At 38.3% G+C, this 27598-nt stretch overlaps 1 long non-coding RNA gene across 2 annotated transcripts in view; it reads left to right on the forward strand.

The window, feature by feature from the left end:
- The window catches only part of LOC137855980 (uncharacterized), a 226764-nt gene that overhangs the window by 152651 nt on the left and 46515 nt on the right, over positions 1-27598 (forward strand). The window contains exon 5 of one of the 2 annotated variants that reach the window (XR_011096110.1): positions 11764-13463. The exons of the other annotated variant lie outside the window; for it this stretch is intronic. This is a non-coding gene — a long non-coding RNA (uncharacterized lncRNA). Of the gene's footprint in view, positions 1-11763; positions 13464-27598 lie in introns of those variants that run through there. 2 annotated transcript variants of the gene reach the window in all.

Here is a 27598-nt window from a genome sequence, read left to right on the forward strand (position 1 = left end):
TAGTAGAAGACAGGATGGAACAGCAAGGACATGCTGCAGCTTAATTCTGTGTTCCTGCAAAGCCTTGAAATTGTTTGGCCATGGTTTCTGTGTTTCATTTTTTGCTGCTTCAAAAGGGAGTGAGGAATTCCTTCCTGTAGCTAACATGTTTTGGATGAGTAGGTGTCAATTCAGTCAAAATTGGAAGCTGGTTGAACTTCCTGGAATTTCAACTCTTGGGGCACAGGGGGAAATGTTTAAAAAGTGCTGGCAACAGTAAGCTTGTATAGATTGTTATTTCAGATTATTGTTCTTTGAGGAAATGTGGTGTAGTGTTTGGTTCGTCAGCTACAGTTCCATTTTATGGTATCAGTCAGGCTTGAGGAGGTCATTCCGTGCCCAGAAAGTTCTCTTCTAAAACTCTTTTGTTCTCTAACTCCATGTAAGAATAGTTTAGAAGTAAAAAATTGACCACACCAGATGAAAGTTGGTGTCTTGGCATCATTCCATTAACTTCAATGGAGTGATACCAATTTACACAAGCTAAGTGTCTGCCCTAAAGTCTGTTGTTTAGAAGTCATCCAGTATTTTCATATCTTTCAAGGGGAAGTTCAGATGGTCTTTAAAACCTGTGACACCTTACTAACTGAAGTGTAAAGCTGCAGAGCAGTAACCAAGGCACTTATTTTTTTTTTAAATTGGCACTCTTAGGAAAAAAAAGAAATGCTAGAAAATAGCTTTATAGCTAAAAATAGTTCTGTCTTGATGATTTTGAAAGTTCAGATGCTGTGGACTTAACTGTTTGCATTCAGGCTGTAGTGGAGATGCTGCTACTAACAATGAACATTTCTTGCCATGCTGATGAAGTGAAATGTATTCTTGATGCTACTTCAGATCAGGCAGCTCTATAGATAATCCACACTATTTATCTTTTCAGCAATACAAAACCTTTTATTCCATTTCTAGATAAGCTAGGGTATTATTTTTATTTATTTATTTATTTACTTTTTACCTAACACTACTGAGGAGCTTCACTCTTTCAAACGTGAAAAAGAAAGGCTGGAGTAAATAATAGAACACCATACTTATTTCTTTTCACTCATACTAAATAACCTAACCTTTTGTGTTTTTAATGTGTGAAATCTTTTGATACATGAAGCAAAAAAATAGAAATTACTGGCAAATCTAGAAAACAGTCTACACTGGGAAATGGGTATGGACAGATCTATGTATGTCTGCGAGCAGCCTCCAAGGTACATTTTGAAAAAGAACTTAAGTATTTGTGTGTGTTAAAGAGTGAACCAAAAGCCTACACATTTAACACAGAGAAAAAATCATCCTTTCAGTTCAGGCTGCTATGAAACTATTTATTATCTACTTCACTTGCTGCTGTTGAGATATCTCATGGTATCACGTTTTCAGTCCCCTTCTTCTCTGTGGAGAGGGCTGCTTGGCTTAACCAGTTGGCTGATTGTGCTCTTCCTGGGACTAAAGCATGGAGGAATGTTGGTGAGTCGGAGTCCGTGCTGTTTCAGTGTCTCAGGATCCCCTATGAGGGTTGGACATCAAGAAGAAACTAAATTCTGTAGATATCTTGATATGCTTCCCATGTGACCTCTCCCTTTGGAGGGAAAGTAACTTTGTTCAGATAGAATTAAAAAGCAGAGTAATTATTCTAGAATAAAACATTTTTTATCCTTGGAATAGAGTATCCACATGGGGGAGTTATATCAGCATAGCTTTGGCACTGTAATTATTCTGTTAAAGCGAGGCCAGTCAAACTCTTCTTGTAGCTAAACCCCAGTATGACCTGTTACCACAAGTGGGAAGAAAGGGAATAAAGAAGGTTCATTGGGCTCTTCAGCACCTCCCACGTAACACCTTCAAATAAAGACTGTAATTTTGGTTTGGATAAGAACAGCAATGAATGAAATAAAGTGAAACATAGAAGCTTCTTTTTTCATATCTTATTGAAATGTTCTGCTGACAAAATGAGCCAGACAAAAGATAAAATACGATGACATGGTACAGATCAGTGCTCCGTAGAGATATCTAAGCAGCTCTGAACACCTGGACTGGTATAATCAGTAGCTTATCTTATTAATACATTGAAATGAGTTTTTAAAGACAGTGCTTTGCAACTTAATATCTAGAATATTTAATTTTAAAATTAAAAAGACATATGAGAGTTGAGAATAATAGATGATATTTTTAAAAAATATGCAGTTTATTTACTTTGTTAACAGAATTTGGGTGGCAGAATAAACTGAAGACTTTAAATTCACTCATAAGGAGATGAAGCACAGTGTAATCTCAAAGGTCTGAATCATAATTCTTGGACAGATTCTCTCTTAAAATAAGAAATGTAAAAATTGCTTCTAATTTCATATGTCTACAGTACACACACACCACTATTTGTTCTCTAAATCTTTATCACTGTGCATTATCAATGTCTATCATATTGCCTCACTGAACTTTAATTTTGGTGAAATCTGGCATCCATAAAAAAGGCTATTATTTGGAAACTCAGTTCCTTGGAGTGGTTGTTTCTCTTTTTAGTTTATCAAAGTGCTCTAATTCAATTTTTTTTTTTCTTTTTTTTTTTTTCCAGGTGATGCTTAGTAAAATACTTAAGTGAAAATATACAAATAGTACTCCATAAAACATGTCAATTATTTGATTAAGGTAAGAGACTTTCAAGAAGAGAAAGTCTTAAAAAACTTGATCGGTTGATCGGTTTAACAAAGAAAGTTTTGGTACAAAAATCACATTGGGTGCAATGTATGTGTTTCATTTACAAGTTCCTGCAGTATAGTTTTTAAAGGCTGTTTTTAGAATAAGTAACTGCTTTCTTGAGCTATTTCAATGAGAATGATTTCAAGCTCTTCAGGGAAGGAGCCCTTCTTTTATTCTTCTCTGAGAAGCACCTATCAGGAAGGTCTGAGATACAAAAATGATTAAAACAACACTAACCAGTTTGACAAAGGAAGAGATTTAAATGTGGAAAACATCTAAAAGACCCACTAATGTTGTAAAAAATTAAAAAAGGAGTGAACAAGTTCATGTCTTTGGAGTAAAGAACATACCTCAAAGTGCTGATGGACAGTAAATGCATACTGGGGATGCCAAGAAGTTACTATAGCATTGCAGGTAAGAAGTATGGAAGAAAAAAAGCTGGAGAATGAGCTTGCTTTTATTTCCAAATCTCCTCAGTCTCAAAACTGCTTTGCTGGCCATTAGCAGCATCCCATCTGCAGAATATATGGCCAGCTCCAAAGCCAGTAGCTCAGGGATAAACTGATGGGGAGACAAGGTGCTAGAGGCTTCTTCCCCAGCCACTCAAAGGTCTTCCCAGCAGCAGTGTGTTCCCCAGGTATTGCTAGGTGGTTCATTCCAGTAACAGCAGCTGCTTTTACAGTAACTGAAGGAGAAAGGTTCACCCATTTCAGCTGATTGTTTGTGGTATACGTATAGGTAGCAAAATCTGTTCCTATCTTTTTCTCCAGCAAGAATCTCACGCTTAGGCATCTACATGAAAAGCTGGATTATAGGTACACTGTTTAGCCTGTAAAATTGGGAAGCGTCAGCTTTGTGATTGTCTATACAAGCCTCATTCTTACAATTTTACAGAACACAGATAGCCTTTCATTAGCTATTCAGAGCTCCCAGGGACCCTTCTTCACAAAGTGCACTGAGGCTGAAGACACAAAGGGACAGACTTAAGTTCTCACGTTCATTAAAATTCTGCTTCCCTAAGCTTTGCCTTTGTCATAAATCTCTTTCAAGAGATTGGTTTTATCCACTAGGAATCATTTAAACATAACGTAGGTTTGCAAGGTTGTTTTGTGTTTTTTTTTTTTGGGTAGCATATCTGAAACAATTATAATATTTTTGAGTGTTGGAATCCATTCTTTTAGTGAAGGTAACCAAGAAAACCTCAAATTATTTGAGGTTTTACAATCTGAGGAATTCAACAGGACTGCATACTACTAGATTATCTGCTTGTATTTTCTTAGATTAAGAAACATATATTTATCATTATGGATGTTAATTTAATTGATTACGTAACATCTACATGCTGTTTTAAGTAACTGCAGAAATTATTCCTAAATCCAAGGCTTAGGCTCTCTCTGGAGTTCATTAGCTGCTACCTGTTCTGCTAGAACAAAGCTTTGTCTACTAAGTCAGCAGTGACTGTGGTGACCTCTCAGATCAGCCATTGCATGTTACCACCTAAAGACGCAACAGTAAGAAGAACAGATTTTCCAAATAGGCAGCAACTGTGCTTGACTGCATTCCCAGTGGAAAAAAAGAGATGGCTCAGATTCAGCATTTTCAAATGTATGTAAATTAGTTTAATACAAACATAAACTTCACTGTGAAGGAAATGCTAATTATTAAAAAAAATAAATACATCTGGAACAAGCAACTGCTCCAGTAAAAAAGATTGAAATGAGAATAGCAGTTATATTAAGAGATATTAAATTAAAAGCCTGCACTTTTATAAATTGCACAATTTGACGGCTCATTCTGTATATCAGAAGTAATTTATCAGATTTCCTTTTTTTAGCATCACAAAAATATGTTTACAAACCTTTGCATAAGAGTTAAGATGCAGAACACATGTATAGGAAACAAACAGAATTAGATTTGCTTTGCCTTAAAGAGCCATTGCATCATCAAAAAATGATCATGCAAAAGTTTTGATTCCTACACGTGCTAACAATAATCTTTTTTGGAGAGGCAGGTTGCAGGACTAGTTCTGATAGCAATCCACTCATTTTCTTCACTCTGGATGGGCATGGTTACTTCTGAAATGCAACCACTGGCATGTGTTTGTATTTTGCATCTAATCAGCAGATTTGAATGTAATTATGTATTTTGCAGGTGAGGTGTTAATGCGGGTTATATGGCACATCAGCTGTGCGCTGCCACTTGAAATGGTCCACTGGAAAATCTTGAGACAAACAACATTCAATTAGGCGCACAGCCATGAGCAGCTGTGCTAAGTACCACTGGCATCGCCTCAGACGTACAAATCTCAGTGTGAGCCTACTGCTAGCCGCTTTGAAAATGTGTTTATGTTGGTGACAAAAACTTTCCATCATCAATTCTTCTTAAACCTCTGTGCCTCTTAGCTGAAAAATTACAGCTGCCTGCAAGGGGAGGGATGCTCAGTCCTATTAATTTTCATTGGATGAAAAGGATCTTTTTTTCCTTCAGGCTAAAGGTTTAACCTTTATGAGTTTCATGAGTAACAAAGGGCATCCAGATTTTTATTACATGGTGTAGAGCTGTGCATTTGTTCAAAATAATCAGCACTGGGCAATCTACCGCGTATTGATCCAAAACAAACGTTACTACTCATGTAAGCTGTTTCCTTCTCAAGTCTACATTTGACATAGGAAAACAAACTTGTTTAATCATCAGTTTTCAAATGCTTACCATATATGTCACTGCAGTCTGCTCTAAATCTTAGGATTCACATCAATGATGCTATTTGGGAAAATGCATCAACAGATTCTGTAAGATTTTCTTCCCTTCAAAAATCCCACATGTGTATTTTGGAGGCTAACTTTCTGAGTACACAACCACTCGCCCAGGTAGGCTGACTTGCTGAGTTGTCAAAAGAGTTACCTTTACAATTCCATCTTTGCCTCTGTTATAAATGGCATTCAGGTTTGTTGATGTGGCTGGCTGGTGAGCAATGTTGGTTGATGCCTTCGGGTTTGTTGTGCTTTCAGCATTGGGGCATGGAGGGGCACACTGATCTTTGAAAGCAGGAGAGGGGAAAAGGAGGAGGACAGAAGACAAGGAAGAGGATTTAGATTTAGTTTTGGAGTCCTCTTATAGTTACAAAATCCCAAATGGCCTAGCGACTGTATTTAGACTTGCTACTCTATTCGAGATAGGAAAACCTTTGACTAAGGTACAGTTAAACAGACGTCATGAAAATATGATGGATGAGGGAACAGTAGGTGGAAGTTAGAGAAAAACTCATGAAGTCATTAGTATCGTTTGACAATGAGAGTATTGCCGTGTTGAAGGGAGTGATAAGGAAAAGAGCTCACAAGCTGAAGGGCAGTTTGATCAGAAAGAGGAGTTGGGGTATGGGAATCATATCTCTTTTTTCAGCGGGCGTCTGATTCCCTCCACTTCTCTCAAGACTTAAGAAGGACTCTGACTGGACTTGATCTGGAGCTGTGATTAAATGCAAGGAGTCGTATCATGCTTGGGAGGCGACTGGAAGTGGAGACATTTAGGAGCCGATAAATGGGCAGTGAAGTGAAGCAGCATCAGTGAGACGGCAGTGGAGTGAGCCGAGGCATACAAGTTCTTCTGTCTTTTCAGTGTAAGGATAATCTATGTATACCAACAGCCTACTTTTATGTGCTTTTAACCTCTGGTTGTGAGGGAAGGTTTTCTTCCTTTTGTGTCTGTGTGTGTGCAAATAGCATTTCTGTGAAGGATGAGAATATTTCTTAATACCTGACAGGCTGGAAAAATTGGGAGTTGCAAACCATAAAGTTATGGTCTTCTCCAGTTATCTGTAATTTAAAAATCAGAATTAATCACAGAAAAAAATATATAAAAAAAAAATAAAAATATGTGCTTCTAGAAGACTGAACAGGAGTTTGGAAGCACACCAATCCTACTGCTGAGTTAGTGAACCCAGCTAGTGAATAGTTGATATGATGAAAGGATTGCTCACCTCTGGGCGTTTCCATGTATCGCATGCAGAGTTAATGTGCTAATATGTGCTTATGTTGATGGAAATAGTGTGACTGGTTGAATGAGAGCTTTTTGGTTCCCTTCTGAGGTGAGAGCATCCATAATACATAAGCATACAATTTTTGTATTGGTTTCATCGTTTGGTGTATATATATTCCTTCTCTACCACACCTGTGTTAGGTGTGGTAGAGAAGGAATATATAGTCAGCTATGAGAAGGAAACTGAGTTTTTCTTGTATTTACCTACATAGCATAAACTAGTTCCATACAAAAGCTCAGTACTTCATCTGTCGTTGCTAGTTAGAGATGTGCAGCAACTTTCTTCAGGCATTTCCTCTTGGAAGAAAACTGTACTTTGCAGCCTTGTATACCTCCTTCTAAGGAAGATGGGAATAAATTAGAGGAGAGCTGATCTAGCCCAGTACTGTGTAGTTTCTCACAGTGCCTTTGCAGGCACAGTTCTGAGTGAAAGCAGTCTTCTCTGTAAACTCTTAGCTAATGTGATTTTGGCTAACTATTGGGTGGTATTTTAGAAAGAGAAAGACCTTAATTTTCCTGTAGCTATATTAGTTTGTTTTTTTCCCAATGAAAAACTCATTTTGTTATAGTTTGACACTTCAATTTTCCTTTGCGTTAGTCTTTTTTTTTTTTTACTGTCTCTCTGCAGTATTTCATGTGCAGATTCATCTGTATATTTCATTAGTGTGCTCGTCAGATCAGTGTGATCCAAATGATTTAAAATAAGAGTAGTGTTGTTGGGCTTGTTGTTGTTGTTTTAACTATAGAAGTGGGTTTTAGAAATTATTCTTGGGAATTTACTTTTTCTAAATTTCCATCTGTTGGTGTTAAGTAAAGAATTTCTTTTCAAATGAAGAGTTATTTTGATCCCTCTGAAATATGTTTTAAGTCCCTGTTCCTCCTTCTTCTCCTCCTCTCTTTTCCTTTTATTGTTAGCAACATAAAACTGTTATATGTAACTTAATTCAGATTCTAGGAAATACAGAGAACAGCAGAAAATATAAAATGCAAAGTCAGTTGTGATGATATCAGAGAAGTTCAGCCTACATGCTAAAATATTTATTTTGCCACTTTCAGAGTGACCCTGAAGAGAGTTAATGAAATATGTTCTGCATGGGCATCTGCTCTTTTGCTTCCTTTCAGGTCTGGAGATTGTGTTGTTGGTTGGTTGGTTGGCTTGGGGGCTCTTCATTACTTTGGTGTCTTTTCAGTTGCTTCTGTTTCAACAGATGTGATCAGAGACAAGGATAAGCCTCAAAGAAAGTTAGTGGCCAGCGTAATGCTGATGAAACTTTTCTGTACATGGTTGTACAATAATGAAAGATGTCTTACATAGCTCTCTACTTATGCAAGTTCTTTTAAAAACTCAGCCCTCCCTTCACAATAGCAATATGAAGGTCTCTATCTGATCTTGTTGCTAAAGGAGCTTGTACCAGAGTGTCATGCACAAACGGGGAGTTTTTCTTGTGAATGAGGAGGTGATTTTACCTTGCATGCATTACTGGGGGACTGATTTTACCATTTCATACATAGGGTGACTGCCCCTAAGGTGGTTAAAAGACTGGAGGGGTTGTAGAAAATGGTTGTAAAAAAAAGGAACTGGATCAAATACCTATCTATGAAAGGCTTAAACAAGTCAATCTGTTTAACCTATCAAGACTAAGGGATGACTTAATTGCTGTATATAAATGAATGCCTTGATGCTAAGACAATATTGAGTATTAAAGACTCTTCAACAGTAGTTGGAAAAAGGATAATAAATAAGAGGCTAGAAGATTAAACCAGACAACTTAGAATTTGTCAAAAGTAGAATTTGACAAATGTTTGTAATGGAAGGGGTATTCTTTATGACTGGAGGTGGTGGATTCTCTTTTATCTCAGGGTGTTACCAAATGCATGAGATGATGTTTGCTTTAGATGAACACATGTTTAAAAGAAGGGGTGATGTGGATTTGGCACAGGGTTTACTGGTTGAAATTAATGATCTACAGAGTGTGGCCAGTCATGCTATTTCTTTGTGGTCTGTTTGCCTTTAAACTTCACGAACTTTCAACTTACTCCATCTCTACAGACAGCTAGTCACTGGAGCTGTGTAGCCATGCATAATTATTCATGTTCTTGTCTTTTTAAATCAAAAAGTTTATATTGCCAGGATATGTTAGGAATTAAGGTGTTAGAGCCATCTTATTTTACTGCATTCACATACTGTATGTTCTCTGACTTGGCTGGTTTGAAAGCATGATTCTGGGGAATACTTTTCTCTCCTTTTTTCATATTGACTGGTGGAAAGTAGGTGTTTAAGAAATCTCACTCTACCCAAGACAGTGCTAATGCAAACCCAGATTTTCTAACCCAAGAGATTTGGATAAGGCTATTGGAAGAAATGAGCTTGATTCTTTTCAGAAGTGAGCCTGTCATGTTATAAGACACTCTAATCTCTACAGGACACTACAGAGGGGAAAAAAATGTTGGGTTTTCAGAAACTCTGGGGAAAAAATAAACACAGGACCACCTACATTTATAGTTTTATAGCTGTCCCAGGCTAAAAAGACATAGAAAAGACACTTTTAATTATCTTTACTCTTTCCATTGTGAAGGAAAAAAATAACCTCCTACTATGTGTGGGTGAGAGAGCACTGGCACAGCCTTCCCAGACAGGCTGTGGGGTCTCCCCCCTTGGAGGTCTCCAAAAGCTGCCTGGATGTGGTCCTAGACAGCCTGTGCTGGGTGGCCCTGCTTGGACCAGGTGGCCCCTGGAGGTTCCTTCCCACCTCAGCCACTCTGTGAGTCTGTGACCCATAGTGTCACTATGACACCTATTAAAGACAGCTGTGCTGTTCCAGCTAACAGGTTGCAGTGCCAAGAGTATACGACAGTCCTGGCTAAGCAGCCACCACAAGGTTTTGAGGATAGTGAAGCAAGTGGGTGCAGGGCAAAGGAGAAGGTTCGTAGATGGCACAGCTTTGGTGGGCTGTTCAGTCTGCCTGCTCTTCTTTCAAAAGAAGTGAGACTTTTGCAAAGATGCAGGATTCTTTGGAGAGGAGAAAATGGCATAACAGAAAATCTTCTGAAAGTAACCTAATTGCTGCTATGCATCAGGTCCGCATTTGTATACTTGAATTGGATGGGAAAAGGCTGTTTTCTGAGGAAAGATGAGACTTTTCTCCCAGTAGAGATGAGAAGCAGTAAGACAATGTAGTTTACAGTAGATATGGGTAAAGTTGTTGGTTTGTTTGTTTTATCTCCCCGCTCTCTCTGTGGCTCTGTGTTACACATATGCTGTGCCTCTGCAAACCTGAGGACATCAATCAGGCTGTTTCAACAGGAGAAAGTATGACTCTTAACTGTGTGATCTTGGTGGGAATGTGTTTGCGAGAGATACTTTTGGCAAAATATTTACTTCCTCAAAGCTGTGTGTAAGTTACTAGTTATCCTTACTTCATACAGAAAAATGCTTTACAATATTACCATCAGAAATTATCCCCGGGAAGACATGCCATGTAACAAAGGTAGCACAATGAAACGGCTTCTCTGCTACAGTCATTTACAAATTTATAAACTTTAAGCTGTAGTAAGAAGTCTTGTTTTTGCTGCTTTTCTTAATATGATGCAGAATATCTTTTAGAAATATTCATGGAAAATGTGCTATGTCCTTTCTTTCGCTCTAATCCTCTGTATTACCTGTACAAAGAACAAGGATTTGCAACCCCCCCCCTTTTTTTTTTTTTGCTTATCTATGCTGCAGTCCCGCTGTCATTGTTTGATTCTGCTTAAATCCCTCTGTACCTAAAGGTACAGCCTTATCAATTGAAAAGCTAATGCTATATAAGAAGTGAAAAGAACACAGAAAGGTTTCCTAGCAACTACTGTGAATCCTTCTAAAGTAAGTCAGTTAAAACCATGTAGTACGTGCAATGGGTGTAAATTAGGGAGCTAAGCTGATCCACAGATTTACAGATGCCCACTATAAAGTATAATAAAACCTGTAATAGAAGGTGAATTGCTTGAGAAGAAAATCACATCAGAGTCTTGACAGCTTTATCATTATTTAAATGATCCAGCTTAAATTCTACTAGGTAGTTAGTAAGACTGAGTGTCAGAGCTACACTGACAGTGTACAAAAGCACAGTTAATGGCACTGGTTAGTGTCGCTGCTGCGATGATGTCTTCTATTGCTCTTTCTAAAAACAACCAGCAAACAGAAACAAACAGAATCAGCTCTAAGGGGCAGTTGTGAGGGAGCCATTGCAGGATGCAAATATGCAAAGCCACCTCTGTGAAGCAGGGTCCTTTTTGTTTTGTTCTGCTTTCCACGGCACGAATTAAATTGGACATTTTTAGGTTAGTAAAATCTGTTCCGGAAAGCGCAGGAAGGCTAACAATTATCTGTGTCCCTGCACACTGCCCTCCCTTGCTCTCCCGGACACCAGCATTTCAGTGGAGGTTTCTTCTTTCCTCAACACTTTTATATTGTAGGTATTTCTTAAAGAACTCCTTGAGCTAGTATTACTTAGAGAATCAAGCTAAAAGTATGACTAAAGGGAGACCTGAAGTTTCCCTATTGTTCTCTGGTAAACAAATGTGCTCTAGTAAATAGAAAGACAGGACAGGGTTCAAGCGCCACGTATAACCCCATCCTGAGATAAATGCATGCCTGAAGGAAGCCACGTGTTGAAGAATGCCATTTGGGACGAAGATTTTGAGGTTGTGGTTTTTTGTTTGTTGACTTAAGTCACCCCTGAAATGAGACCCATATGTGAAAACCAGACAGAGATCACAGTCCCTCTGCAGGAATAACACGTGCGTGCATGTTCACATGTCTTTTTATAACAGTTTTTAGCCTTTGGTTTCTTCAGTTTTGCAGATTCCAATAAGCAAATCTGAAAAGGTCTGAGGCATCGGCACACTCAGGTGCTTACCCCGTGCTTATCCCTCCCTGCCTTTGTTGGTCTGAAAATGAGGTTGGAGCTGTCAGCAGGCTGACCTTTCTCACATAATTGTGTTATTTCTGCTTCTCCTCCTGTCTTCTCCCAGGAAGTGCAAAGACACAAAGATGTTTAAAAACAACAACAAAAGGGAACGGCAGCACTCTGAAACACCGAGCAAGTTTGGAGTAGCGCTGAAGCTGGCAGCGGCCTCATCTGGCTCGTGTTTTGCACTCCGGAGGGAGAGGCCTGCCACTCTTAACCCTTCCAGAGGGCGTAAAGGCAGGTGTGAAAACTGTGAAGAAGCAGTTTTTTGTCAGACGCTTCTTCCTTGCTCCCTCCAGCCTCACTCGCCAACAGCTGCACTTCTACAAGCACTGTGGTAAAAGTATTCATTTGCTCTGTGGTTTTGAACCGTCAGTTCTCACAGAGCTGACCAGTGCGTTAGGAGCACTGGGAAACCGAGTGTAATCTTTGTTTTCTGTAATATGAGATGTTTGTGTGTTATCTCTAACAACTTACCTCGTGTGCTGAGGGGTATCAGTTTTAAAAAATTGAAAGAATTGACTGCAGAAACTCCTCTCCCTGTAAAGCACTGAAACACAGGCTTATAGCCAGCAGCAGCTTACAGTCAGTGCACGTATGTAGTAGCGCATGTCTGCTGCATGACCTGGCTGCACAGTTGTCATTTGTAGCCTTTGATGACTCATTAAGTCATTTTTAGCTCTGTTGGGTTACTTCTGTCACAGATTGATTGTTAATAGTATGCAAAACCAGAGGCAGAACATGTTAGGGGATTCTTCTTTTACAGGTAAAGCAGCAGAGTAGGTGCTGATTAGGTGCAGTCATCTGCTTTCATCTTTCTGGCAAAGGAAGTAGTCTTGCCAAATACCATCGTCCTGCTAAGATTCATCAATACACTACTGGAGAGGAGGCCTTCCAATCATCCGTGGAATTTAATTTTTACCCTCTGTGTAATTAAATTGCTACTCTGAAGATTTGTGCTAAGCATAGGGGAATAATTTAGACACACAAAGTAATAAAGCTTCCAGATGGTAAATTCATGAGTCTGTTTTCGGGTGGTATCATTAATTATTCTAGTTGTGTTTTGTTTTTGTTTTTTTGTCTACACTCGAGCTGTCATCATCTACAACAGTGACCAAAACCTGAGCCACAGTCTAGATACTTGCTCCTTGGCTTTCTTGGTTGAATTTTGCAGCGGGACAAAAGGTACAGGAATCACGTTGAAACTCTCTTTTTCACTGAAAAAGAGTTTTGGCTGTTGTATCTTAGATGAGCTAGGTTGACAGTGCTCCTGGACATCATGTAAATAGCTTTCTTTCTTTCTCCATTCCTTGAATGTGATTTTGGTCTTCTGCTTGTCCAAATCAAGAAATCATTGTCAAGTAAAAAGAATAAATGACTGTGAAAGACATAGGCTGCAAAAATCTGTTTACTTCTACTCAGCTTAGAAATTATTACTATGCTATGACTTTGTGTGTGTTGTCAGGATCAAACTTTCTGACAGCCTGATTTTCTGATACCTTTAGTAATAGCCAGATTCCAGCAGCAACACTGTAGTCATAAGAATAAATGAACTTAAAATTTATCTTCACATTCTGTTTTTTTATGAAATGGACTGAAATTCTGCTATAGGTATTTTGTGCTACTGGTTTCTCTATATGTCTTATAGTACGTGATTTGCGAGAATTCATCTTAAAAATCAGGAAGTGCAGTGTCTGTAAATCTGTAATCGACAAGGAGTGTTTATTTCAGTTTATGTAAAATTTATATGTGAGTGTGAATAAATACTGCTTAGCTAATCTGGATGTGTGTATATGTACATACACAGTATTTAGATTTCACTATCTTTACCAGGTCACTTACATAGCAGATGCTATTTCTTAGGATAGTGCTCATCTAAACTATCATGAAATTATTTCCTGCAGTAAATCTGCAGTTTTGAGGTGGCCTGAAACACGTTTCTCAGAAACATTTCTCACTGTCAACTTCTGAAAGCTATTTTCATCAAGACCTTGTCCCCATAATTATTGGTATGTTCAAGAACCTTGGAACCAGTGCAAGACATTTTATTAGTATCTAAATATTCACAGGGATGACAAAGTATAGAGCTTAACAGATCATTAAACAGAAATCTATATTTGGAATGAAACTACTCATCTGGATTTGAAACTGTTTGCCTTGCGTTTATGGGGATAAATTCTGACATATTACTGAAAATTTACTTCACACACTTTCTTCTTACATCAGTCTAGAGCATAGTGTTCAGAAATCATTCAGAGCTGAGAAATTTGGAAAAAGACTTGCTTCCTTTGTCGTTAGAGTCCTTCCCAGCCGGTGCTGTGGAACAGAAGCTGCTGCACGACACAGCAATTGGTTTTAACTAACTCATGATCGTGCACGAAGCAATTCCCTATACATGAGATTTATAACCTGTTTAATCCTTTCTTCTTAATGTCCCTGTTATTCAATTACTGCCATTTCACACACATTTCTCTAATCTTATTTCATCTTCTTTTAGCCTGCTCTTTGCAGGCTCTTTGCTTTGAAGCTGATGGAAGGACTTGCACTGACTACACTGTAGAATAGATAAGATCTGGTTTGTTTTTCTGAGGAAAAGAAACCTAGCCTGTGCTCAAAGCACCATGCACAGCTATAGTGATAATAAATTTGCGTGCGCCAACCATCTTTCAAGATGTTCCTGTACTTGTTTCCTGAAAAACGAGGTGTTCTTACTACTGTCAAGGATGCACAATAGCATGATTAAGGAAGAGGGAAGTTGATTCTCTTCTGCTTTATACATCAGATTGTACCATGCTTCTCAGCATGGGATTTATATTATCTGTAATGGTAATTTAAAGAAAAAAAGACTATATTTTACTTTTAAATCACCTTTTTTCTTGTTTTCAAATAGAAAGAAGTCCACTTGAAATATGAATACATATAACTGAGAAGGAGGGAAACATCAAATTTTGTAGTATTATTTTACAAAACACTTTTATTGTCCTACTGCACGGTTAGAACTATCAAAAGAGAAGTGGGATGCTCCTGACAGGTAAAATTTTATTTGTACAAGGCTATGCATCACTGAAGTACTACTTAAACCCTGAAATAAGTGGGCCTCAAGTAGTTTGTAGGCCATCGTGCAAGGATAGATTTCACCCTAAGAAATATCAAGTGGTATTTTTCAATCTAAATCAATGGTCTGGAAAGCACAGTAAAGTCTAAATACTGATGATTTATAAATCTATGTGTACACAGGGTGTGTATAAATATGTGTATATATAGAAACATGAAATATGAACACTAAAATGTACTTGAATTTAATTAAATTTTGCTGAAAGAAAAGTCTTGAGTCAAGAGGTAGGTTTGCAGTTGTTTTTTCTTCCTTTTGTGGAATGTTTTGCAAATCATACACTAAAGAGAACTGAGAATTTTGGAAATATGGACAGCATTTTGTTTTACCAACCATGAAGCAAGAATGATGTTGCTTTCATTTAGTATTGTACCTAAAGTATGCAATCCAGTAACACAGTGCAACCATTCTGAAGGGACATAGTGATTTGGGCATGAAAAGACTAAAATTATAGGAAAACGAAGCTCAAAATTACATGTCCTGTGAGGAAGAAGGTCCTTGGTGTGCAAAAAGCCGGAATATCAGATATAAGCCTATTACACTTGTTACCTACCTTTCAGTTAGAAATTGCTGCAAGCCAGAAAAAACTGTTGTTCACACTTCTCAAGTTTAATTCAGTCAGATCCGTTGAAGCTTGAGTCTTTAGTAAAGGACATTTTTTCAAGAAAGTAAACTTATCTCTCTTCCCTTCAGGGTTTTCTCTCTCTTATCCTTTCCTAGGGAAACTCCACTGAAGAAAAAGCAGCACCACTGCTGTCTGCTGTCGTCTGGCTGTTTAAGGTTCCAGCATGACATTGTTTTTCAGAGATGATGGCCACAGATATTAAACAGGATGGCAGATTTGAAGGATACTCAGAAAGATGTGACAGGGGCTCCTTAATACTGTTCAAATTAATGCATTAACACTTTGACCTTCCATAAATTCAAAAGGACAATGCAAAAACAGGCAGAACAAAAATCAAACAGCCAATCAAAAATACCTAAATCTGATCTCAAAGATCGATAAATCAGAATTTCTGGTTTACTTGTTCTTGTAGAAAATTACCAGAGAAAATGTCTCTCCAGGCTGAGAGATGTTGTCCCATGTGCTTTGTACTGTTTTTCATTTCTTTGTCTTGTGACTGTGTAATTTCTATGTAAATTGCCATAGACATAAACAGTGGATATGTAAATCTTCATTTCTAAGGCTTGAGAAAGAGAAAATGAGTAATTTTCAGAGTATGTTGTGGATTATTGAAGTCAGCAGCGATTAAAACCATGAAAAGATATGTGAGACTATAAAAACCTGCTCTTGATTTGAAGCCTACACATCAACTTTGTTCTCAGGTGCACCACTGAGAGTTGGCTTTTATGAGTATGTGTACGTAGATGTGCACGTCTTTCTTCATCTGCACAAGGAACATTAGCAAAACTCTTTGTATTTTGGAGTAAATCAGTTTGAACACACAGACTTGTTCTGTACTCATCACTCTCTGCATTTATGTTACTTTTCTGTACAGCTAAGAAATGTGTTGGCACGCTTAACATCTTTCCCAGATGGTATCGGTCTTCCTCCAGAGGGTGTATTTTCTCTGTTTCTTGTTAAGATTTTTTTCCTTACTATTAGTATTATCTATTTATTGATTTATTTTTATTAAGCAGGTTAAAAGCTCCTTAGCATCCCTAGAGTTTGGGTTCTCTCTCTGTGGCCAGGGATTTTACTGTGGTTACCAAAATATTCTTCTTTTACATTGTCTTCTGCACTTACTACTTACAGATAGACTATGCAGATCAGAAAAAAAAAAAAAAAAAAGTTTCTTTCTGTATACTCTGGAGAAATATATTAGGATGGTGTGCAAAGCAATTGCTTCTACCACTTGAGCTGAAGGATCTCAAGACCCAAAGGAATGGGATTCTTTCAGTGTAACAGTTCCTTTGAAATCATCCTTATAACAATATGAAACAAAAATAAATAAATAAAATAAAAACTGCTTATCTGAATGCAGACACTGTTTCTCCAAATACAGACAGAAACAGTATGTAAACTTTATAGAAACAGGTAGCCAGAAACGAAAGGAAGATAAGGATTATATCCTCTTACATAATTACATTACATAAATTAATGCAAATAACTTCCAATTACTTAAATTAACAGGTTATTTTCACTGTGATCCAGGTGTCAGGGAATGTTCTTTGGCTGCATTAATGGAAAAGGCTGGCTTTGGGGCCTTATAGGCCTCTGATAGGCCTGATTTATCATTTGATATTTATTCAGATCTGATCCTGTCCTCAAATGGTTCCTTGGACATTCATTTGATCAGGACAGAACCCTGCATTCCTGCTACCGGGTGACTGTTCCCTCCAGACAATATCCCTTAGGTGGGACAGTAACAAACCAAGCTAGCTACTTCTCCATTGCTTGGTTAAGCTCCATGTTGGGAGGCAGGACAACATAATTCTTGAGAACAACAGAGTTGTTGTTCCATATCTTAGCTGTGTAAAATTAGCAGCAATTCTAAAGTTGCCTTCAAATGTTTCGCATTCTTGCGCATTCTAAGAGCAAAAGTTTCATGAAGTTCTTTGTTCTATTATTTTGTTTATATATTTTGCTTATATTTTAACTCGCGTTACGCATTTCAGTTGGTTTTCTGGTGCAGTAAAGCACTATTATGAAGTTTACAGGAGTTAGGGAATTAGGCTTTTTTTTTCTTTTTTTCTTTTTTCTTTTTTTTTTTTTTTCCCGATGGCTTTCCCCAAATGAATCAGATGGTTGAAATTCCAATCATCCAGGTAAAAAGCAAATCAAAAAAAAAAAAATCTCTGCCTATTAATACCAATGTAAAGTGGCTAACAAAGAGCTGAATTGTTTTACACTGGTCCTTTGTACTGCCACCCTGACACACAAAAAAATTACGTTCGAGCCAGAAAATCTAACTTGCAGTGAAGCTGAAATTTATTTTTAGATGAGCACATTGCTGAGATGGCAGTATTAAGAGAAGGTTGATCAGCTCCGAGTCAAAACTAAACAGGAAGTTGAGATGTCTCCTATTCATCTTTGGGCAGGGCTGTTAACCCACGACAATTTCTTTGTTGGCACTCTGTTGGCATGGATTTCCTTAATTTAAAGAGTTCTACAGCACACTTCATAAAATTAATGTTGAGGAATAATCTTTAATTAATGGCACATTTTTTTTCCCTTTAAAATTAGAAACACTTGTCAAACAATAACTCAGTGTCATAATTGTAAATGTGGATGTTCTACAGATATTGTCATCTCAACAGAAATAATGGCAAAGTCCAAAGCCCATTAAAATCAATAAGCTCAGAATTGAATTATTCAAATTTTAGACTAAAGATTTTCTATGTAGCTTTCCTGAATATATGACCTTCTTGTTTCTTAATGTGATCCTGTGTTTGTGTAACTTGGCATTTTATTTTCTCTTTGCAAGGGTTAAAGTATTAATCTCTATCAAAGTGTAGCAGGACACAAAACAAGCTGACTGGAAAGTTTCCAACGTCTGTTGTAATCTGTGTAATGCATTTTTGAGTGGCAACAAAAGTCATAATCTATTTCCACCCCTAACCTTTGAAATCCATACTTAGTTCATTGATCAATCACTGAGAAAATTTGGTATTTGGTACGGTGAATGCCTTGGTCACAGAATATCACTAGCCAGAGCCAAACCTCTCTTTTGAATATGATGGATAGTTTGTTATTTAATTGGAGGGAATATTGAAAATCACTTTCAGTAAATATTTCTTCAAAAACTCATGCAGTTTGGTTCCCATTTCTAGTCTCTTTTCCTTTTGTCATTATCATTGTAATAGAAATATTATTTTCAATAATACCTGTACAAAGAACTTACCAAGTTGACATGACCATGTGCAGAACTAGTTTTTTGGCATTTCCACATACTTTTTGCTTTGCTTGGTCATCTACCAGTCCAAGAACATACAAGATGCCATGTGATGCAACTGACCAGTTGCAACTAAACTGTACAGCTTGAATACTGAATTTTAAATACTCTACAAAATAATTGAGAGAGATGATAATGAATACACTCAGGAAATCATTATCTTCTTGCCAGGATTCTAAAAGCAGAAAATTAGGATCGAGTAAATTAGGGTAAAATTTGTAGGCTAAATTATCCATTTTGTATTCTTTGTTCAGCTGCATTATTTTCCTTTTTCTAATCAGGAAAATAGAGAAGAAAAAGCTCTCTCATTGAGATCATGCAAGTTACAGTGTTACTGAAAATCTATGTTATTTGCAGCGGAGTCAATTTTAAAGGACACAATATGAGCACTGTGTACGTTGGTGACATTAACTAAGACTTTCATACGTTTTGGGGCATAGGAAGAACTCCATGTTGCTGCACCCACTCAGAAGTGCTGAAGTTTTTAAGTTGTGATTGGGAAGGGGCTGAACTGGGCATTGTGCTTTATTACAGAACACCAAGAAAGGGGTTCAACTCGTAGGCTGTTAACATGACAAAATACGAAACTTCCCACTTAATATTAGAGGGAGAAGTATATGCATGTGAATCATATAATTATAAAAAGCATGGTATTTTAAAATTCCTTACAGAAAAGGGTGAGGAATCTGAACCTGTGATTATCCTCTAGCACCTCATGTGGGATGTAGAGTAGGTGGTGGTGCCTGTAGTGCTTCACCACCCGCCCAGCCTCTGCGTTTCTTACCGTGTGCTTGCAGCACCTCTGCCTGTTGGGGCATGGCTGGAGATTTTTGGCATGTTCAGGAGTACAGGCTTACCCAGCTGGCAGGAATGGATAGGAAAAGCTCAAGCTTTCTCCAGTGCTGCACTCTGGATATGTGTGAGTACCCAAGCGGTATGGAGGTGAGATGGGTTTGGGCTCACGCATGAAACACAGCCTCACAGACTCTCTCCAGGAAGGGTGATCTCATCTGTGAAGCAACGTGAAAACTCTCTCAAATGACATTAGACCCTGGAACCTGATCAAGTCATGACAGGTTAATTAAATGAGCAACTGCCCACTGTGTCTCAGCTCATTCGGGATATTGCACTCACCGTGACAGACATGAAGAAGTATCTCTTGTTTTATACTACAGCTGCATTTTAGGATCACACAAAATCCCTTCTGCCTAAACTGATCAGGTTCAGAGTCAGCCTCCTGCCACTGATGCTCAGATCTCCTCTGCTATTGCATCATCTATCACAGGGTACCAGTGAACCACACTGACCTGTGAGGATAATGGAGCAAGAGGGGGGCATTTGTAGGTTAATATGTCAACTGTGCTGGGTAACAGATGGTGGCAATGATCTGGTCCAGGAGGCGACGTTACAGTTGGTAGGGTAACAGCACTGTAAAGGTGAGTTACAGAGAAGCAGCACAGATAAGCTTGGCGCGGGGAGGAGGGAGAGAAAATAAACAAGAAATACTTGTTAAATGTACAGGAAAAAGTCTTCAAACAGATCAAGGGGAAGACAAGAGAACAACAAAAAGAATTTAAGATTCTAAAGACGAAGAGCTACATAAAAATAATTGTTTCATTCTGCAGCTTAGGGCAGTACTATAACTCTTTATTAGGCAATTATTTTCTGTCATTTTGAAGACTTTATTTCTTCCAACAACATAAAGATACTACCTGAATTCTTTACAACCACATTCCCTCCACCCCTATAATAGTAGTATTCACCTACTCTGTAATTCTTTTCTCTTGTCAAGTGCTGGGCTTTTTATATTATCACAGCTACCTGTCAATACCTGCATAGCAAAACTGATAATAAAAGTAACATTTTTATATAGTGACATGTTCTACCTCAGTGCCACGTGGGCTAGATTCTGATAACCTTATTTATAATGAACAGTGTCTTCCTCTGAGTGGGTAGATTCCCTTATGGGATAAAGTGCTATCAGTATCTGTCCCTTAAGTTTTAAATTAAAGGATCACGCTTTATCAGTCAGTGAAATACCACCACCTTTGGGATGGATGTGACAACAGTTTAACAGTACATAACACTGCTAACTAACAATTTAAGACAGAAAATGAAGAACACCACAGCCGGTTGAAGAGCAGGGGAAATTGAACTGGGTAGGCAGCATTAACAGGATTGGGCATTGCCAAGACAACACAGTTGCAGCTTGCATCCGTACAAAAAGTGGCTTGTGAGGATGAATAGTAAAAGGTTGCTACAAACCTTTTATATGATCCTGGTTTCATATTTTGTTGGAAAGGGCAATGCTTCCACGAGTACTGTACCAGCTAGCATGGTATATAGGACAGCCACACAGGACAGAAATATAGGAAGGTGATGCCGCCCTAGTGCTGTTCCCTGCAGTGCAGCTTACGTCCTATCCAAATGCCAGCTGGCTTTTGGCAGTTTGCTCCAAACTGGAGCTGAGAGGTTAGTTTCTGTGGCCAAGAGCAACAATGTGCTCTGTCTCCCTGCATCAGGTCTTTTAGTCAGCGTTTCAGTGCTTTCCTGCCCTGCTAGCTGCTGGTACTCAGGCATCTGTGCAAAACTGTAGTCCTGAACCTCGGTCAGGAGGTAAAAGCATGAGCATCCTGCTGCTGTCTGGGTCACATTGCTCCGGTGTCTCTGGATGTGTCAGCAGCTACAAGTGATGTTATAGCCCCAGTCTGTGGCTGGATGTGCCAGTTTAGCCATAAGACTTGGCCTCTTTCAGGGGTAATTAAATAAGTGAGCTTTCAGGTTATGGCAAGCTGTTCTGCCTTTCCTCTCTTAAGGAACAGCACCTTTCTTCTGTCCTTCCTCAGGTTTTTTCTTTTTGTTCTCCTTTGAAGTTCCCCAGTAATTCACTTTTCCTTTCCCCCTGTTTCTGCGTAAAGAATCCTTTTGCAAAAAAATGACAGGTAAAATATTGTCTATTTTATTGTTTTTATATTTATGTCTTCTCCTTGATTTTTTTTTTTTTATTTTTTATTTTTTATTTTTTACTCACTAGCTTTCCAGTGGAATATGGTTTCATATTGGTTGGTTGTTAGATTAGAAAAAGACTATAAAGTAAGTAAAGTGAGGTCACAACTATACTGTACATATCTCTGCTTTTTTTTTTTTTTTTTTTTTTTTGAGTGAAGTCTTTAGTAGCCATAAATTACTTATGTGTTTTATCTTTCTATGATTTATCAGAACTATTAAATGTGATTATTTAGCTAAGGAAAACCAAACCAAACAAACTGACAAATTCTTCCATTGTTTCTAAGAGTCTCTATGGTGAACTTTGCACTGGAAAATATTAAAATCATTGGGATTTCAATTGTGACTGGGAAGTACATTCCCTTTGGCATTATTAGCCATTGAAGAAGCTGTCTGCTAAGCTGTGTACTGAGTGGTGCATGTTGGCTGAAGGATGAAGGTAGGCAGAGTGAGGGCAAGGAAATATCAAGTGTGTAGATGGAGTCAAAGAGACTGTGAAAGCAAGATGAGGAAAAGGTTACTGATGGAGTAGGGTTTGAACAGTGAGGGGTAGAATTGGACTGTAGAGCTGCAAGATGGATTAGGAGAGATCAAAGGCATCAGAGCAGAGGGAGGAAAGAAAAAGGAAGTAGAAAATAGTAAAGAAGTTGAGAGACAGAATGATAAGGTCGAAAAAGAACAGGAAAAGGAAGAGAGGAGAGGGAAAGAAGTAAGATATTAAGGCAAAGTTTTAAAAAATCCCTGAAATACCATACAGACTGTCAGCCCAAAACCCAGACTGGCACCGTAAGGGTTTGTCTTTTGGTTGATATAAAGTTCTCTTGGTTTACCCCAGTTTTCCATAGGATCAGGACATTAACCTGGGAAGGAAATAAATAAGGCAACAAATGGCATGGAATATAAAATAATATAGCAGAAGAAAAGGTGACAAAATTAAAAAAAAAAAAAGCATAAAATGAAGAGGAACATCCTGAAGACTACTTTGTCCAATGGGACAGTGGAAATGCAGATTTCTACTAGGTTGGCAATTTACTGATCCATTTTAGAACACTTGTGTGGCTGGGCTCCTTGCGGTAATTAATTCCTGCATACTCCCCTGTTTGTAGTAAACCATCTTAAATTGGAGTTCTGTTAACTTTAGCTGGCAGGTCGTGGCTGGTGGCAATAAAGTATGATTAGAAGTCCTTAATTAGACTCCCTAAAATATCGTGCCTGGATATTCATTGATTATACTATGGTTTGAAATATCTGCTTTTAGAGTTTCCTTTTCCAGGATGTAAAATGTACTGACTATTGCAGAAATACTGTTTGCATAAATTACATGAAATATGTAAATCCAGTGAAACTTTTACGTGGAGAAAACCACCAGTATCTGTTTTTGTTATATGGGAGATGGTATGTTAATGTCAGTATGAAAAAGGTTTAAAGAGAGGTAAAAGCATTGTTCTTCCTTTCAGAAGGGTTTAGTTTGCAATTCATTTTCCCTTATGTTTTTTGTTACACCTTATCTGTAATTTAGATTTGTTGTCAGTTTTATTATAGGGAATACTATATTGGCCATGGATTTTATTTTTCCACTTCCTTTTTGTTATTTACCTTTCCAACTTGAGAAGTGCCATTTCCAGATGTATGTTTAACCTTATCTAATACCCCAGGCATACTTTTCAAGAACGTGAGTAAAAGACAAAACTAACAGTATACATTTGAATTAATAGTTAGAAAAATGAGACTTCATTCAAAAGTTGTCTCCCAGATTCTTTCCTAGAAAGTTATGATTTCAAATATGTATTGCTTAGTGTATTCATGACATACCTAAAAGTAAGTACATTAATTTAATTGAAATAACAGTGATCAGTTCAAACACCTGATGTAGTGTAGGACTGCACCGATCAAGGCATATGCTTAATTTAAATACGTGACTCAGGGCTATTGTAGGCAGTAGGGCTGAACATTAAAACATTTATTTAAGATTAAAGATGGAAATATCTTTTAGGGCCGAACACATTCCTTAATAAATGTACTAATATCCTGATGTTATTGGTTATATCCCTCTACCTTTACACGTTTGTAATGCTCTTTTTTTTTTTTTTTTTTTTTTTTTTTTGCCAATGTAAATCTGACAAGCTCTCCATCTTGTCCTGATCCAGTAAATTCCACTGATTACATCCAGAGTTATGACGGTATAGTATAGATACAGTCACATGCTGCTGTAGGTTAATGTTAATATGTGTAATATAAAGCTTCAGGACAAGGAGAAACTGGTAACAGTGAGAACATACATGCAATTTGCAGGTTTGATTCTTGTTGCTTTGGTTCTTGGCATTCTTTGTGCCATGTGCAAAGTTAAATGACAGCAGTATCATATAATACAAATCATACCCATCTCAGCTTTGCTGTATTTATTTTTATTTTACACTTGCACCATGATTATCATTGTAAAAATCAAAATCTCCAGTGATGAGCATACGAAGGCAGATCCAGCACCTTTCATTGGCAGGACCAGAAAGGGGAAGCTCACAAGACTTGGCTGAGGGAAGATGCGTGCTTCTGGTGTCACCGAAAACCTCCCTGTACCTGTGCTCCCGAGCAGCCTGTGTGCAGTCTGTGTACCCTCGGGGGGCCTTTGAAAGACCGCTGTGTCACTTCCATCACCGCTCTGCCAGGAGCGATGTGCCAGAAAACCTCAGTGTCAAATTCTGCCTGTCTGAACTACCCAGAGCATCAGCCTGAATAACTAAAATAGGCTATCATTGTGGGAAGCACAATTTCATATTACAACTATTTGTTTTCTAGGGGAGGGAGAATACCGAAGCAAACCAACTTGATTTATATGTTAGTTTTTAAGTTCAGTGCACATAAAATACTTAGTCCTCAAAAGTGTTGAGAGCCCACAGCTCCCGTTGAATCCGTATTTGCTTCCAGCCTACAGAAAATTAGAGAAGGCTGTTTGAGAAAGCTGAGGAAGCTGGCACTCAGCATAAGTGATAGGGATTGGCTTGGCGAGTAAATACCATCATCTTCCCAAATTGCTTCTGATCCAGTTCTCATAATGACAGCTAAGCTTCCAAATCAAGTCAGAGTCAGCAATGCAAACGAGTTGGAGCTCTTCCTCTTCACGCCATAAGTGCTTTTCTGCCCTCCTCTGCAGTCCTCCGATGCCCTCATCACAGCGTCTCTCTCTGTGTGCTTCCAGCCCCTTGCTGCCCCGGCATGGCCACCAGGCCCCGGGCAGGCCGCCAGGCCCCTGCTTTGGCGATCCAGGTGCTGAGGAAGGAGCGCAGCTTTGCAGCCCCCCCAGCAGGCCAGCCGGGTCCCACTGCTCTCCCCATTGTGCACTTTTGTAATTTGGAGAGAAGTTTTAATCCCAAAGCAGCTGGGGAAGCAGCCTGCGAACATGTGCAGGCCTTAGCTCTGTTGGGTTCTTCCAGTGGTAGCAGGAGGTACTGGGATGCTGAACCTGCTGCTCCTGGCTGCAACCGCAGGAACCACACTCTCCTGGCCTCTGCTGCGGGGCCTTCCCTGCCAGCTTGCCCTCCCCAGACCATTTCTTTCCTTTTTTTTGCCTTTCTTTCAAGCCTGCATATGCTAAAGAAGGGCAAAGAGGAATTATCACCACGCAGGTCACAATGAAAAAGAACCCAACACCCAAACTGATATGTTTTCACTGTTTTAAGTGGTTTAATGTTTTTGGAAGCTTGATTTTGACTTCTTGAGGTTGGCAGTTGCCAAAACGAAGCACTGAGCAATTCTCTCAAGTCTTAGGAAATTCATGGAGTATTTTAACGAACAGTCAGGGTCATAGTCTGACTGCTCTGTACCAGTCAAATGTTGTTGCTTGAAAAGCCCACAGTAATATTTAGGGAAAAATCTCTGTCCTGGATGCAGCCATGTTTGGTGATGATGAAGGTGGTGGTGAGCCTGACCATCAGGTAAACACTTCAGCTGTTTAATGGGGTTAAGTAAGGACTGAGGCCACTTAAATCCCATCCTCCCAATTAAGCCCGGTATGGAAGTGGCCTTTATTTGTTTTGTTGGAAGATTTTATTGGAAACTCTTAACCCATTTAAAAATATGTAGAAGCCTAATAAAGTACCCCTTAAATCATGTTTTCTGTACTGATTGCTCTTCTCGTTTCCTCTGTGAATACCAGTGTATATCAGTAAGGTCACCATATATATGAGCTTTTTCTGCCCTCATCTAACAGAGCTTTAACTCACATGCTCAGTTGCATGGATTTTGAATTCTGTTTAAAGCAGCCTGCTTGCAACTTGTATTTACTAACTGTGGAAAGAAATCCTTTCCATGAATATCTCCCCATGTAACTCAGAGTAGGATACGGCCTAGTCTCTTGCTAAGAAAAACAAAAGCAATACAAGTTTTAAATGAGTAGATGATAGATTCTATTTCTACGTTTTTTATTAAAAATGTTCCTCTGGACTGAAGGGCAGGAGAGTATTCATGAAGTCACCTTAGCTTAGCAAGCAATAGTAGTACAAATACTTTTAGCTGTAATTATGAATTTTGCTGGCACATCACTAAATTAGCCAAGTGACAAAATTAGCTGGTTGTTTGGCTAAAGACCAAAAAGAATTAATCTGAACCACTGATGTTACTATCCCTGGGCAGTGCAAGGCTTTTAATAAACCACAGAATCAGGAAGGGTAAAACAGGAAAATGTAGCTCGCCGCAAGCAGTGTTTGGTAGGCGTATATCACTTACAAACCATTTAGCAGATGGGTAAAAGAAATGCAAGCCATGAGGATAAGTAAACAAACATGGTCCCGCTTCCACCAAAATAAACCAATGTGAATTTTGTGGACCCCAGAAGACAAAGTCTCGTAAGAAGTAAATAGAAGACAATAAATCTTTACAGATCAGTAATTTTGTGAAGAAGGACATCAGTTCTTTTATAAGATAGTGTTAACTTTTCATCTAAATAGAAATGCTCAGTAGAGTACAGCTTTCTGAACATGTTGAAACCAAAGCAGATCATTCTGTGCATCAATATCTATATATCATATTTGAAGATAGCCCTATAAAACCTTATGAATACAAAAATAAAATAATAAAAAAAAATAAAAAACAACCAATTTAATTGGTATAGCTATAGGTATAATTCTTATCTTAGATGATGGTTGATGCCTTCCACCAGTACAGCAAGTTTGTCATGCAAAGGGCCCTTAGAGCTTTAATTGTTAAAACTAAGAGACTATAAACCTGCACAGTTTCCTTGAGGAGGCTTTGAAAGCTTATACATCAAACAGTTGTGCCATTGGCAGCTTTCAGCACAACAATATCACTGCAGCAAACTGCTGAACTGAGAAAATCAAATAATACAAAACTTCAGTTAAATTAAAATTACTTGCATTTAGGAATTGAGAGAGAAGTAGAATTAATAGTAAAATGCTTTGTGTAGAGTGTCAGTAGGAGAGGGGATGGAATGGCAGAAGATAAAACAGCAGGAAGTTTCTGTGAAAGGAGATGGAAATAGTGATAATTAACATTAAATGTTAATTTTATTTTGGTCCAGACATAAAGCTAGGAAAATCATTTATCTTGTAGTGGTGCTTCTCTTCCTCTCAGCACATCGTGACCAGTCCTTTAGAAAGATTGGAGCAGAAGTAGTGGGATGCCATCTTCTGTGGGATGCCATCAGTGGCACCATTAACATGGCAACAGCTTAGAGCTTCTGGCATCTGGCCAGATGCTATGGGTGTGTGCATTTGGAAGTGAAGGAAGAACACTAGAAATCATGGTGAATATTTAAACAAAATAAATGTTTCTGGCAAAAATAATAGAAATGGGCATTTAAATCAGCAGAGAGATATTTTTTCCACTCTGCTGATTTTGCAGGTGCTAGGGCTGGGCTCTTGGTGTGATTTTGC

This window comes from Anas acuta, chromosome 4, assembly GCF_963932015.1.
Source record: "Anas acuta chromosome 4, bAnaAcu1.1, whole genome shotgun sequence".
NCBI classification, from domain to species: Eukaryota; Metazoa; Chordata; class Aves; order Anseriformes; family Anatidae; genus Anas; species Anas acuta.